Source organism: Humulus lupulus, chromosome X (assembly GCF_963169125.1).
Source record: "Humulus lupulus chromosome X, drHumLupu1.1, whole genome shotgun sequence".
Taxonomy (NCBI): Eukaryota; Viridiplantae; Streptophyta; class Magnoliopsida; order Rosales; family Cannabaceae; genus Humulus; species Humulus lupulus.
In genome coordinates, this window is record NC_084802.1 from 245,730,214 (window position 1) to 245,743,388 (window position 13,175).

A 13,175-nucleotide genomic window follows, 5' to 3' on the forward strand; every position below is an offset into this window, starting at 1 on the left:
TTCACCTTTGAGGGGAGTGAAACGGTTTGTTATTCGGGGCAAGTTAAGCCCTAGGTTTTTTGGCCCCTTCGAGGTTCTGGAACAGGTTGGAGAGGTAGCTTACAGACTAGCGATGCCTCCAGCTTTATCAGGGGTTCATGATGTTTTCCATGTGTCTTTGCTCCGGAAGTATGTGTCAGATTCGACGCACGTTCTAAGTTATGAGAATCTGGAGCTTTATCAGGATTTGTCCCATGAGGAGAAGCCGGTTCAGGTTCTTGACCAGAAAGATAAAGTCTTGCTGAGCAAGACCATCGCCTTGGTGAAAGTTCTGTGAAGGAACAGCAAGGTTGAGGAGGCGACGTGGGAACTTGAGTCAGAGATGAGGGAGAGGTATCCCGAGTTGTTCAGGTAATTTCGAGGATGAAATTTCTGTAAGGAGGGGATAGTTGTAACGACCCAAATTTGCTAATAGGACTTAGGGCCTTGATTAGCGTGCCTGGAGGGCAATAAATGATTTAACATGTTAATATGTGAATTTATGTGAATATGTGATAGAGATGCATGTTTAGTTGAATTAAATATGCATGTGGGCCCCGTTTGGATATTAGGGGTATGTCTGTGATTTTAGCCCGCTGAGGGCATAAATGTGATAAATATGATTTGTGTGTGATATATATCTGTGTAGCACGATCCGAGACAGTTCTAGAGAGCAGTTAGCCAGAAAGTCACAATGGGGTTGAGAATCTGACTCAGGGCCAGTCGAGGGGTATTTTTGGGAGATATATTTGAGGTTAGAATGTCTAGGAGGCGATATTGGGGAAATTTACCATTTTTCCCTCGGGGACGTTTTTGGCACCCCGAGCCTTGAGGTAACCTTAAAGCTTAAGTTAAATAAAACAAAGTCTAGTAAGCTTTTGGAGACTTAGAAACCGACATTCACTTTCCCATCCCAGCTGAAGATAGTTTCTAATCTCTCTCATCCTTACTCTCTAAGACAAACTCAAGGAAAAAAGCAAGGGAAAGAAACCAGTCAAGAACTAGAATTGGGGCAGAGCTTGGGAGATTCTAACCAGTAAATCAGGGCTTGGAGATTGAGGAATTGAAGTTGAGAATTTAGGGGATCAATTCTGAATCAAAACTCAGCAAGGGTAAGTTCTAACTCTGAGAGTTATGGTTGATCTCTACTGCTTTCTTAGGAAACACATGTGAGTAGGATTTGATCTGTTCTAGGGTGTTTAGCTCAGATTTTGGAGTAGGTTTTTGATAGGCTTTGATGTTAAAACTGGGCTAGAACCTTTGTGATGATTATCTAGAATTGCTAGTTTTGTTTTGGGTGAGTTGGTTTGAAGAAAATGCAGGAAAAGATGGAGATTTCTGGGTTTGAAGGCGAGGGTCGCAGCCCTAGGAGGGGGATGCCGCGAACCGTGTGTGCGTGCGGCCTTGGGAGGCCATAGTGCTTAAGGCGCACCGCGGCGCTTGGTCAAGTGCGCCACGGTCCGTGCGTGTTTCAGGGAGGTGTTAGCCTCTGTTTCGAGGCTTGCCGCGACATGGTCTTTTAGGGCCGTGGCTCTTAGTGCCATTTTGTGTTTTTAAGTGTGTTTAGGCTTAGGAACTCAAAGGTTAAGGCTCGGGATGGAATTTATCACCCGGATTGATAGAATTTAAGGTCCCGGAGATTAGAGATATGGTTCAAAGTTATTTAATGGATTAGAACTTGATGGATGAATATCATTAATGTGTTGTGACTAGGATTTTGGCACAGGCTCAAGTTAGAGGACTGTGCTCGGGATATCGGTACTCGGAGAGCTTGGGATGCAGGTAAGAAAACCCCTGTTCCCATAGAGCTTGTATGCAGGGCTGAGCCCAATATGTTTGAATTGCAGGGCGTAGCCCTTTCTTTGAGTTTGTTAATGTTAAGTGTATGTTTATTATGCTAAGAATGCAAATGTGTAAGTGTTCGGCAAGAGCCAGGAACGGCGCAGGCCGAGGTCGGCAGGGGCCGGGAACGACAAAGGGCCAGGAACGGAGTTTGGCACGTTGAGTGTAAAGCCAAGTACGGCATGGAGCCAGGAGCAGCGTTGAGAATGTGGAGTGTGAGTTGCCAAGGTGAGACCCTAAAGGATACCTGAGATATCCTCACGGTGTGTACCGCAAACCCAGGGCCTGGTAAAGCGCCTGGGACGGCTTGGCCGTATGTGTTTAGCTTATTGATGGCCTATTTTTATGCTATGTGTTTGTTATGCATATGTTTCTGCTTGTGAGGGTTTTCTTGCTGGGCTTCGGCTCACGGGTGCTCTGTGGTGCAGGTAAGGGCAAGGGAAAAGTCGACCAACCATGAGTACGGAGAGCGTGAAGCGGCGCGTACATGTTTGGCCTACCTTAGCAAAGTGCCCTGGCTTTCCACAGTTAAAACAGAACCCGCACTCGCCCCGATGGCGGCGGTTACACTTGTTGCACAATGGCCATTGTTCAAACTCACGTCTCGGCTGTTTGTTGTGACTAGCCATTGCCTGGTTGGGAGGTCCCCTAAAAATCGGTCTTGTGCCTCTTGGATTGTTTGTTCGCCCCGAGTTCTGGCTGAACCTCGAGTTGAACCTTCCCCTTTGGCCATTCTGATTGGCCTGAAACTGTTCGGGGTTGTTGGCAGTGTACCTCCTGTCTTAGTTCTTCTGTGGATCTGGCTTGTCTGACACGGCCCAAGACTCTTGGCGAAGAGCCCGTTCCACAGCTTCAGCATACGTCTCTGGGCCAGTTCTACCAGTGTCTACACACCTAGCAATGTCTCTGCGTAGGCCCTTCATAAAACTCCAGGTCTTATTCTCTTCAGTGCTCACCTGGTTCTTCGCAAACCTAGACAGCTGGTCAAATTTTCGAACGTAGTCCTGCATGCTCGATGTTCCCTGCTTCAGATTAGTGAACTCATTCACTTTGTGCTCAATCACCGCCTTACTAAAGTACTTGCCATTGAACAAGGTCAAGAACTCTAGCCATTCCATCTCGGCAACGTTATGCCCTTTCTTGGCTGCGTCCCACCAGATGCGGGCATCTTTTGTCAGCATATAGGTCGCGCAGACTACCTTCTCTCTCTCAGTAGTTCCAATGAAGTCGAAGATTCTTTCCAAGATACTAATCCATTCCTCTGCCATTGAAGGGTCACTGCTCCCCTCGAATATAGGTGGATTTTGGTTGCCGAACCTTTCTGATATAGGTTTTGCTCGGGCAGCTCTTGGCGCTTCTACTGGCTGTACAGGTTGCTCAATGATAACCTGCGGGCCAAGGTTTTGTTCTTCATTGGTTGCAGGTGGTACTTCGTAGTTCTGAGAATTGTTGGGTGGTATAGGTAGTCGTCCCAAAAAGGGTGTTAAATCTTTCAGCTTGGAGGGCATCAGCGTCCTCCTGTCTCTTTTGCCCTCTTTCTATTTGAGCTCCTTGCGTCTCCACTAGCCTATGCAGATGGTTCATCTGCTCGGCTATCTCGCGAACTCTATCAGCTTGGTTTGGAGCTCTAGCGGCAGGCGCGTTCTGAGCTCTATCAGCAGGTGTGGCCTGGCCTCGGCCAGCAACACCCCTTCCTCTTTGAGCTCTTGTCCTTACCAATTTTTTGATTTCAATCAAAAGCTCTTAAGCGCATAAGGACGAGAAGTTAATATTGACACAGATAGTTAATCAACCTAATTAAGCACACCAAACATATCAAGCACAACAAGCAATCAACATTTTTTTTAACAAAAGTTAGCAACTTCATTTCATAACCTATACCATATACAACAACGTTTGAAGTTTGGGTTGGCAAGTCTAAGGGATTTACAAAATTAGCCCTAAAAAAAAAACGGACTTATAACCCTTCTAGACCAGTTACTAATTTCCTTAATCATATTCAAGGTAGGTATATATTTCAAAACTAGGTGGGTTTCTAACACCTATGCAGCGCCTAACACCTAGTCGGTGTCGCTGTCAGCGGCCATATCAGGACCTCCATCTAGATCCTCCTTGAGATCTTCCTCAGTCTGGTCCATCAGCTCCTCATAAGAAATTTCCCCGTCGCCGAGTTTTGCATTAGCCACTTCCTCCACTGGCAGGTTCTCAGCTACAACTACACCAATGTCCTACAACCTAGTCGGTTTGCAAGGTCTTTACAAAAAGTATCAACAAGACCCTCACAGCATAACCTAATCTAAGCTGTCCATCAACATATCCAGCTCTATGTCGGTATCCTCGTCAGACTGCTCGAGATCCTCATCTGGCTCTACTGAAGACTTCCGTCATGTACTGCGTACATTGCCAAATGGCACGCCAATGTCATCATTCGTACTCGAAATGGCAAGGAATTCTCATTGTTAAAGAGTCTATAGAAAATCGATTATAGGGGAAGGGATCATGGGTAGTTTTCCTATCACAGGGTCACCTATCTCAGGTATATCGACCATAACCTACAATTTATAGAATTGAGGTGAATAAAAAGAAATCAACATAATAAAGGAAGAAACAATACTTACAGTGAGTGCCGGTCTATCTTTGCGAAATGTACATGTGGGTTGTCTACAGAACCGGCTCAACTCGAGCTCTGATACCAACTGTAACGACCCGGATTTTCAAGACTCGATAATGCGGAAATATAAATGTTTTCATTTAACAAAATGTCTCAAAAACCCATAGAAAAAAAAACTTTTTAAAAAGTCGTATGGCCATACTTAACATTTTATTACAAACATGTTTTATAAAGATTAGAGTGAGCCTAGTTTAGGAAAATTACACAACATTTCCAAAAATAAAAAGGCTTCCCAAAAGGTCGGTCCACATGTACATTTGCAAGGAAGACTCCAGCGCTCACTGCTCTGCCTTGCCCTTGCACTTACCTACAACATGAAACAACTAGGTAAGCGAAAACGCTTAGTAAGATCAACTTTCAAACAAAGCATGTAGAGAATTAGGGTTCCGGACCCTAAACAATCAATTTCAAGAACGCTAAAGCGTCCTGGCAAACTTATGGTCATGCCTGATAACCAATGATAAATTAATTCGTAACTAGATAAAAATCCTGCACTCAAAAAATCCCAGAACAAGCAGATATATTATATCACAACTATATCTTACCAACAATTATATCCCTGCACTCAGAAAATCCCAGAGCAAGCAGATATATTATATCACAACTATATCTTATCAACAATTATATCCCTGCACTCAGAAAATCCCAGAGCAAGCAGATATATTATATCACCAAATAATTCGAGACCAACGCTCGACAATTTCCAACAATTCATGCGTAACGCGCCCTCCAACATAATTGCTAATCTGTAAAAGAGAACTGAGTCCCCACACTAAGATCTAGCCAATAAATATTCTCATCAAGGGTAACTATCGTGTTACCTAGGGCATCGCTACATATTCAAGAGTGTAATCCAATTTACACGATTTTATGGAGACTTCAATGTTAATCAGTGGTGCTGGTGAGCAGCTGCCCCTAGGGTGTTCAACCTCACTCTATCTTGGCAACCCCTAGTATCTCTAGGCACTCTCACGGAATGGCCAATATTCACGGCTGCTATCCGGGAATAACTTATCAGAGCACTTGCTCAGATTCTAACCGTCCAATGATTAAGTAAGCATGAGGGCCCCTAGGTCCCATTTATCTTGGCGCCCCTAGGTTTAACCAGCTTATCCTCATCTCATGGCCACTCGTCTCGGTAATGAACTGGACATAAATAAAATCAAGCAGTGTGACGGGGATCAACCGTCTAGGATATGACGGACTTCTACCGTTCATATTTTCTAAATCAGCACTCACTAGACTAACGTCTCTAAGCAACTTTCTATGACAGCCTATGTATATGCATGTATCCCTATACTAACATACAAGACAATAATCATTTCGTGTTGCAGCCATACAATATAAGTTGACTTACTTGGAGTCCTTAGCGCTCAGCAAGTTTTCACCCTCCAACGTTCAGTCCAGTTACGCTTAGCCAATACTGTAGTTATCCATACACTATACTCGGATTAATTATGGCACTCATAATTCATTATTATTATTTTGGGCAGTTTGGTCATTTTAATAAAAGTCATTTGTAAGGATTTACAATCCTTATTTGGTTTTAAACCTATTAAGGAAAGTTATACAAAATATTCGAGACTAAACCCTAAGTCTCGGGGAGACCTATCCTAAGGTCTCGATACCTAGGCTCGGGTATCACAATGTTATTTCCCACAATCCGCTAAAAATCTTATTCTTTCAAGGTATCGCTATTAACCCGCACTTTCAACTAGTCGGTTAAAATATGTAAGATTTTAGCCGGTATTATATCCAGAAAATACAAATAAATTCCTTAATTATTTTTAAAGAAAATAAACTCTTTAAATTTTCCTTTTATTTTTCTTAAGGTTTTAATATCTAAAAACCGTTTTAAGAAAATTGCCTAATTTGTCTTAATTAGGAAAACCGTTATAAATTTCTCATCTTGACTAATTAATTTTCCAAAAGCAATTAATCAATTTTACTTACTAGGAAAATAATTTATTTAATTATTTTCTCAAAATATAGGGTTTTAAACCCTCTTTTAATTTATTAACTATTAATAAATTAAATCTCTTATTTTTAGAAAGAATAAAAACTCTTTAATAAAAATAATTCATTTAAACTCAAAGGGTAAATTTTAGTGAAAATATGATTTCAAGACTTACCATTTTATATCTTGAAATAAGCAAAATTTTACCTTTTACCTTATGTTCCAAAATCTCATTTTTACACTAAGTGTGAAAAACCTATTTTTCACATTTTTAACTACATACTTCGTTAGTTCATAACTTGAAATTTACTTACCCAATTGTTACCAAAATTTCCCAATTCCATTTTTGTTATGCCATTTAGGCCTTTGTAAAATCTTAGGTCAAAATGAGCATTTTTGATTGGTGAAATCATTTTCCAACAATGAGGTAAAAATGACCTTATTTTCAAGTCCTTATTTTTTCCAAACTTTGACAGTTAATAACTTTCAAACCGTTCAATATTTTCTTACCAAATTTTACAGTGGAATAATAGGTTATGCCAGTAATATGTCCACAAAATTTTAGAAAAAACTGGGTTCATTTTCCCTATACAGTGGCTGTCCAAACTTGGTTCCGAAAATAACAATACGAAAAAACAGTTTTTTACCTCAACTTTGAAATAGCATAACTTACTCATTTCTAAACATTTTTTTGTGTTTCAAAAGCTCAATTTTATGTACTCATTCTCAACAACATCACAATACAATTAAATTTTACAAAACCAATATAAAGTGGCTGCTTGACCCCTTGGAAGTCACAGCTCAAAACATGTTTTGTTTTAGGGTATCCTACAAAACCCTTGGGGGTTTTGGTTCCCATTTTCAAAAATCAATACACATGCATCATAAAAATTATTAAACAACTGCCATAACCTTATTACATCACCAACAAGAAACTTTAAGCATTAGATATACAAAATAATGCTTAAAACTAAAAACCCTACAACCAAAATCATCAAAAGTAAACTTTTTACCTCTTTGGTGTTCTTGCTTAAGGTTTGGACCTTCCTATTAGCTTTGGCTCCTCCAAAACCTTTCAAAAACCCTAACCAACTTCCCCCAACAACATAGTTAATTAGCTATTTGAAACTCTAAGCTTAAAACTTTACAAAAGCCTAGATTAGTGAAGGTTTACCTTAGGGAAAATACTTCCTAGACCAAGACTTAGCCTCCAAGTTTTCCTTGGTGTTCTTGAGGTTGAATATTGAGAGAACACTTTGAATGGTCTTAAAAAATCAGATGAGAGTGAATGAGAGAGGGAGAGTGGTCGGATTTGGGGGTTAGAATGGCTCACACAACTCTTCAAAATATCACAAAACACGTGAGTGCTTTTCTACCCACTTGCCCACTTGACTTCTTAATTAAAATGGGAGTTAAACTTTATAGAATTGGGTTCACACCACTCTAAAACACCACATGGCTGGCCACCCTTTGCCATATATGATCATTTCATTATTTTTTAATTTTTTTTTTTTTATTAAAGGTTAATAAAGGTTTCATAAGAAGAAAAGTCCAAATTGGCTTTTGACACCTTTTTTTTTTCACTCTTATTAAGTTTTAATCACCAAACTTAACATTAATTAATTAAATTAAATGTCTCTCACATTTAATTTAATTAATCACATAGTAAAATTTAACCTAAGGTCCATTCATGGAATAAAATTCTCCATTTCGGTAAAATTAGGCATTTAACACAAAATGCCCTAAAATTTCCATTTTCTTTTAGGTCTATTATTTTTGACCAAACTTTAACTTTTATGAATGTATTTTATGCCCAAAATATAATTGCCATGATTTTTCATTTTATTTTCCGAGATTTTTACCCGATCAGGGTTTTTGTGTCAGTCCAGGACCGAAAGTCTTATCTTGACTTTTAAAATCACAAAATTCATATTTTGGCTAGCAATAACTCATGGAATACTTACAAACAAAATATAATATTATTTAAAATAATATTCTTAACCCGGGGGAAAAATCCCGACTCGAGTCGTTTAAGTTTTTAAAGCTTGGATTGGACTTTGTGTTTCGGTGAGTTTTCATTAGATTTGAAGCTTGGGTTTTATGGGTTTAGGATCATGGGGATGTTTGGGAACTTTGATTTGTGGATTTTGAGGTGTTTAGGGATGTTTTTGGGAGGTTTCAAAAGGTTGAAATCAGGGTTGTGGCTGGTTCTGGGTTGGGGGTCGCGGCCCTAGTTCGAAGAAGGTGGTGGGGGCTTGTTGGTCTTGCTAGGTGCCACGGCCCTTGCTCCTGGAGTGGCTGGGGACGGCAGCCCTTGGGCAGGTTTGAGCCCGTTTGGGTGTTTTGACCTCAGGAACTTGGTTTTAGGCCTCGGGATCATTCCTACTACCCGGATTGGTGGGGTTTGATGTCTTGGAGGCTAGGTTTGGGTTCCGGGATTGGTTTTAGAATTTGAACTCATTGGATCACCATTTGTGGTTGTGACTAGGTTATCAATAGAGGATTGGAATTGGGATCGTGCTTGTGGCTCGTTTATTGGTAACCTGTGCTTGGACCAAAGGTAAGAAAACTACAACCTGTGTATGTATGACATGCATGGTTATTCTTGATGCATGTTGGATTATTAAATATGACATGCATGGTTAATTTTGAGGCATGTCAGGTGGTTAAATATCATGCATGTGATGCATGAGAAATATGTGATTAGGGCATGCTATGATTATTGAATATGAGAATGTTCAGAGCTTGAGCCTCTGTGTTTATGCATGGTCCTAATTATGCTAGTAATTGTTAAGTAAGCATGCTGAATTCCCTGTATTCGAATATTGGATATATGATATATGTTTGGTGGCATTGCTTACTTGTCTATGGTACTGACTAGTCAGAAACGGCATAAGCGTCCTGAACGCAGGGTCGAATGAAGATTAGATCTAATCGATATCAGCATTGAATGACTCTAGGGCATTAATGCTGGACCGACCCTAAGGTCAATGAAACTTATAAGCGCTTGGCTAGTCTAAGACTAGTTACTCAAAGCCAGGGCCTAAGGCCTAGGTGACTGCTTGTCACATTGCTAGGGAACAATGTTCCATAGTTATGACTCTAGAGTCACGAAGAAGGTTAGGTTGATGACTAGTCATCATGCACCTATCCTACTTAAGCTAGTGAAAGGATCACTTATCTATAAGCCCGGTGACCCTATCGTCACATGGCTGTTGGGAACGGAACCCATCTTAGTGACTATTACAATAGTCACTCTTCTATTTTGGGCTAAAAGCCCTGGATGATTATTATGATGATTGGTTGATGTGTTATACTCAACATTACGTGAACTCATTTGCCTGCTTGAATAGGGTTATCTCTACTAGGCGTGTGCCTTATGATTTGATGTCATGATATGACTGTGTATGAGCATATTGAGTTTTCTTGCTGGGCTTCAGCTCACGGGTGCTATGTGGTGCAGGTAAAGGCAAAAGAAAGCTGGACCATCCTTGAATTGCAGAGCTTAGGTGATGATGTGTACATATGCAGCTGCTCGACCACCTCAGCCGAGGTTTGAAGAGGAACTAGGGTTAACCCTGTTTTGCCGCCTAGATCGGCTGTTTGTAAATATTTTCTTGTAATAGACCTTTAAATTATATTTTTGGGATCCCAATGTATACAATAAACGTTCTGATGAAACGTTATATCTTAACCAAAAATTTTAATCCCTAAACCGCTAATCATACTTAGTTACACGACTTTGGCCAAATGGCTCGATTAGCGAGTTTAGCACTGTGTACAAGCCACACTGTAACGGTCCCTGGAGTTTAGGGCGTTACAGCTGAGGAAAATTTTGAGAGTACTGTGTTCTGTCTAAGATTTCCACTGAGTTTATCCTTTGCTCTAAAAGAGAAAATTGCCCTTAAGCTTTCCGCAGCCCCCTAATTCCCCCTAGGGGTAAAATAGTCATTTCCCAATTCCCGTTAATTCCTCAAGTCATGATATAAGTTCCCAATTAATCATGTCATGCCCAACTACTTACCAGATACTTACTTGTTACTCCATAAATCCCGAGTACACATTAAACTTCCCAAAATATCCCCAAGCTCACCCCGAGCCGGGTATTAAACCCCGCTATGACTATTCCACTAATCCGCTCACTAGGATCGCCTCGAGCCATATACTACAAATATATCTACATAATAATGTGGTCTCAACCATTTATCACATATAATCACATTTGTGCCCTTAATATGCAAAAATTACAAATATGCCCTTATAAACAGTAAAAGGCCCACATTCATATCTAATGCTCATAAACATGAATATAATACATTCACATAATCACATAAATCATGCATACCACAGAGTCACGCATTGAACCAATTAAACACAAACATATCCAGTTATGCCCTCCCGACATGCTAATCAAGGCACTAAACCCTATTAGCATTTTTGGGTCGTTACAGTCTAGCCGTATCTGTAGGCACTAAATCTGGTGCGTACTTCGCTAACCTGTCAAACTTCGGGGCATACTCAGTAATTGTCATGCTGCCCTACACCAACCCAATAAACTCATTAACATTCGCCGCTCTCATGACAATGTTATAATATTTATGGGGGAACAGGTCTCTGAACCCATCCCAGCTCATAGCAGAAATGTTCTTAGTTTGTGATGCCACCTCCTACCAAATATGAGCATCCTCTCTAAGCATATAGGTGACATAGGTTACCCTGTCATTGCCTTCCACTCTCATAAAATCATAAATAAAGGTGATCATACTCATCCACTGTTTAGCCTTTAGTGGATCTGCTCCTGCCTCAAAGATTGGAGGATGCTGCCTCCTGAATCGTTCATAGAGTGGCTCCCACCTGTTCCCAACCTCAGGTGGCTGTACAACTGGTGACAACAGGTGACACATTAGGTGCGACATTCCCTGACGGAGCCTACTACTTCAGAAGGCGAACTGTTCTTCCTGACTCTGAAGTCTAGCTTGCATATCAGAAAATATCTGCTGCCAGTTCTCAGGGACTAGGGGACGGTTATGGCCTTGCTCATCATCTCGAGCCTCGACCCCTATGTCGCCTAGTCGTATTGAACGCCTTGGACGCATAACTATCCAAGTCTATCTGCATTCAACGACTCGACAGTCAAGCAATGATGACAAGTTAATGTTCTTTCCATGGTCCAACATCAAAACTCAGCCATCAACATGCAATAAAGATATAAACAAGCATTTAAACATTTATTCACATACAATAGCAATGCTAATAAGCACACGTTAACATATTCAAATAGTTGCTAAGGGCCTGGTCCTATCTGTATATCTCATGCTCCCTATTAATCATGCAAATCAAGCATTTATATTTCATTTACACATTTAACATATAATCACATATATGGTTACCAAACCCTGAGTCAAACTTGTCTTTAGCGACAAGTGTACATGCCGAGCCAGTCTTCAGGAACCCTTAAACCTAGACCGGTCTGATACCAAGTTGTAACCCCATGGATAACCAAGACCATTACACTAAATTTGGTTCTAAAGTGAACTAATAGGTTAGGGTTAAAATATTTTGATCATAAATGGTTAACTTTCATTAAAACAAATGTTTGATACATGGGATCCCAAAAACAGGATATAAGTGGTAAATAAAACTCTCAAAAGTTGATACAATGAAAGCCAGTCTAATGGCAAAATACAATTTAGAGCTCTATTCCTATAACTTTCCCTCGGTCGAGCAGCTGACAATGTACACTCCGCCCCCAGAGCTCTCCAACTCATGGTTGGTTCAGTTTTCTTTTGCCTTTACCTGCACCACGTAGCACCCGTGATCCAAGGCCCAATAAGAAAACCATAAACAACAAACATATACATCACAAGAGCAATTAATAAACATGAAACCAATTAATTCAATTAATCAACATAATGCAAGTATCAAGCTAGGAAATGATTAGCATATACTTTCACACATAACTCAAACTATAATACGAATATTTAGGTGTAGGCACCCTTATGCCAAGCCCTCTAGTTATTTAGTTGACACCGACTTTCTTAGACCGAGTCCTCTGATTATTTAGTTATCCCTGGCTCACTTAGGCTGAGTCCTCTGGTTATTTAGCTGACCCCAACTTGCTTAGGCCGAGCTGCGTCCAATACGCTTATCACCAGCCCCAACACCCTTAGGTCGTACTTTTATGTCTCACATAATAGATATATAACTCACAGAATACATGTATTTTAGTACAGGGAATCTCAGTCCCAATGACAACCACATGGGTGCAGTTTTCTTACCTCGAATCTCGATCGATAAATAAAAAGCGGTCTCGAGCACGATCCTCAGTCCTGAGCCTTAACGATAATCCTAGTCAGAAACAACAATGGATAACCATCAATCTCTAATCTAAATAAATGTTTAGGAAACAAATAACAGCCTCCGGGACCTCGAATTCCACTAAACTGGGTGGTAGAATTCATCCTGAGCACTTAGATTTGAATCCCCAAGCCTCCCCGAGCCTAAAACCTTGGCTGCCCCTTATTTTCTATTTAGGGCTGTGACTTGCCCTTTAGGGTCTCGACCTGCCACTTAGACAGAGGCCAAGCCCTCCCTATTGGAGGACATGGGCCGTGACTTGCACCCCCTAGGTCGTGGTGCGCCTGGCTAATCAGAGGCACCCCAGCCTCTTCAAGCATGCGAGCTGCG

At 40.8% G+C, this 13,175-nt stretch overlaps 1 long non-coding RNA gene across 1 annotated transcript; it reads right to left on the reverse strand.

Annotated features, from left to right (window-relative positions):
- Window positions 1-4,530: 4,530 nt before the first annotated feature.
- Window positions 4,531-7,812, reverse strand: LOC133805128 (uncharacterized). Its single transcript, XR_009878854.1, has 3 exons — window positions 7,663-7,812; window positions 7,502-7,580; window positions 4,531-4,838 (listed from the first exon to the last, which is right to left on the reverse strand). It is a non-coding gene; the product is annotated as an uncharacterized LOC133805128 (long non-coding RNA).
- Between the last annotated feature and the right edge of the window lie 5,363 nt (window positions 7,813-13,175).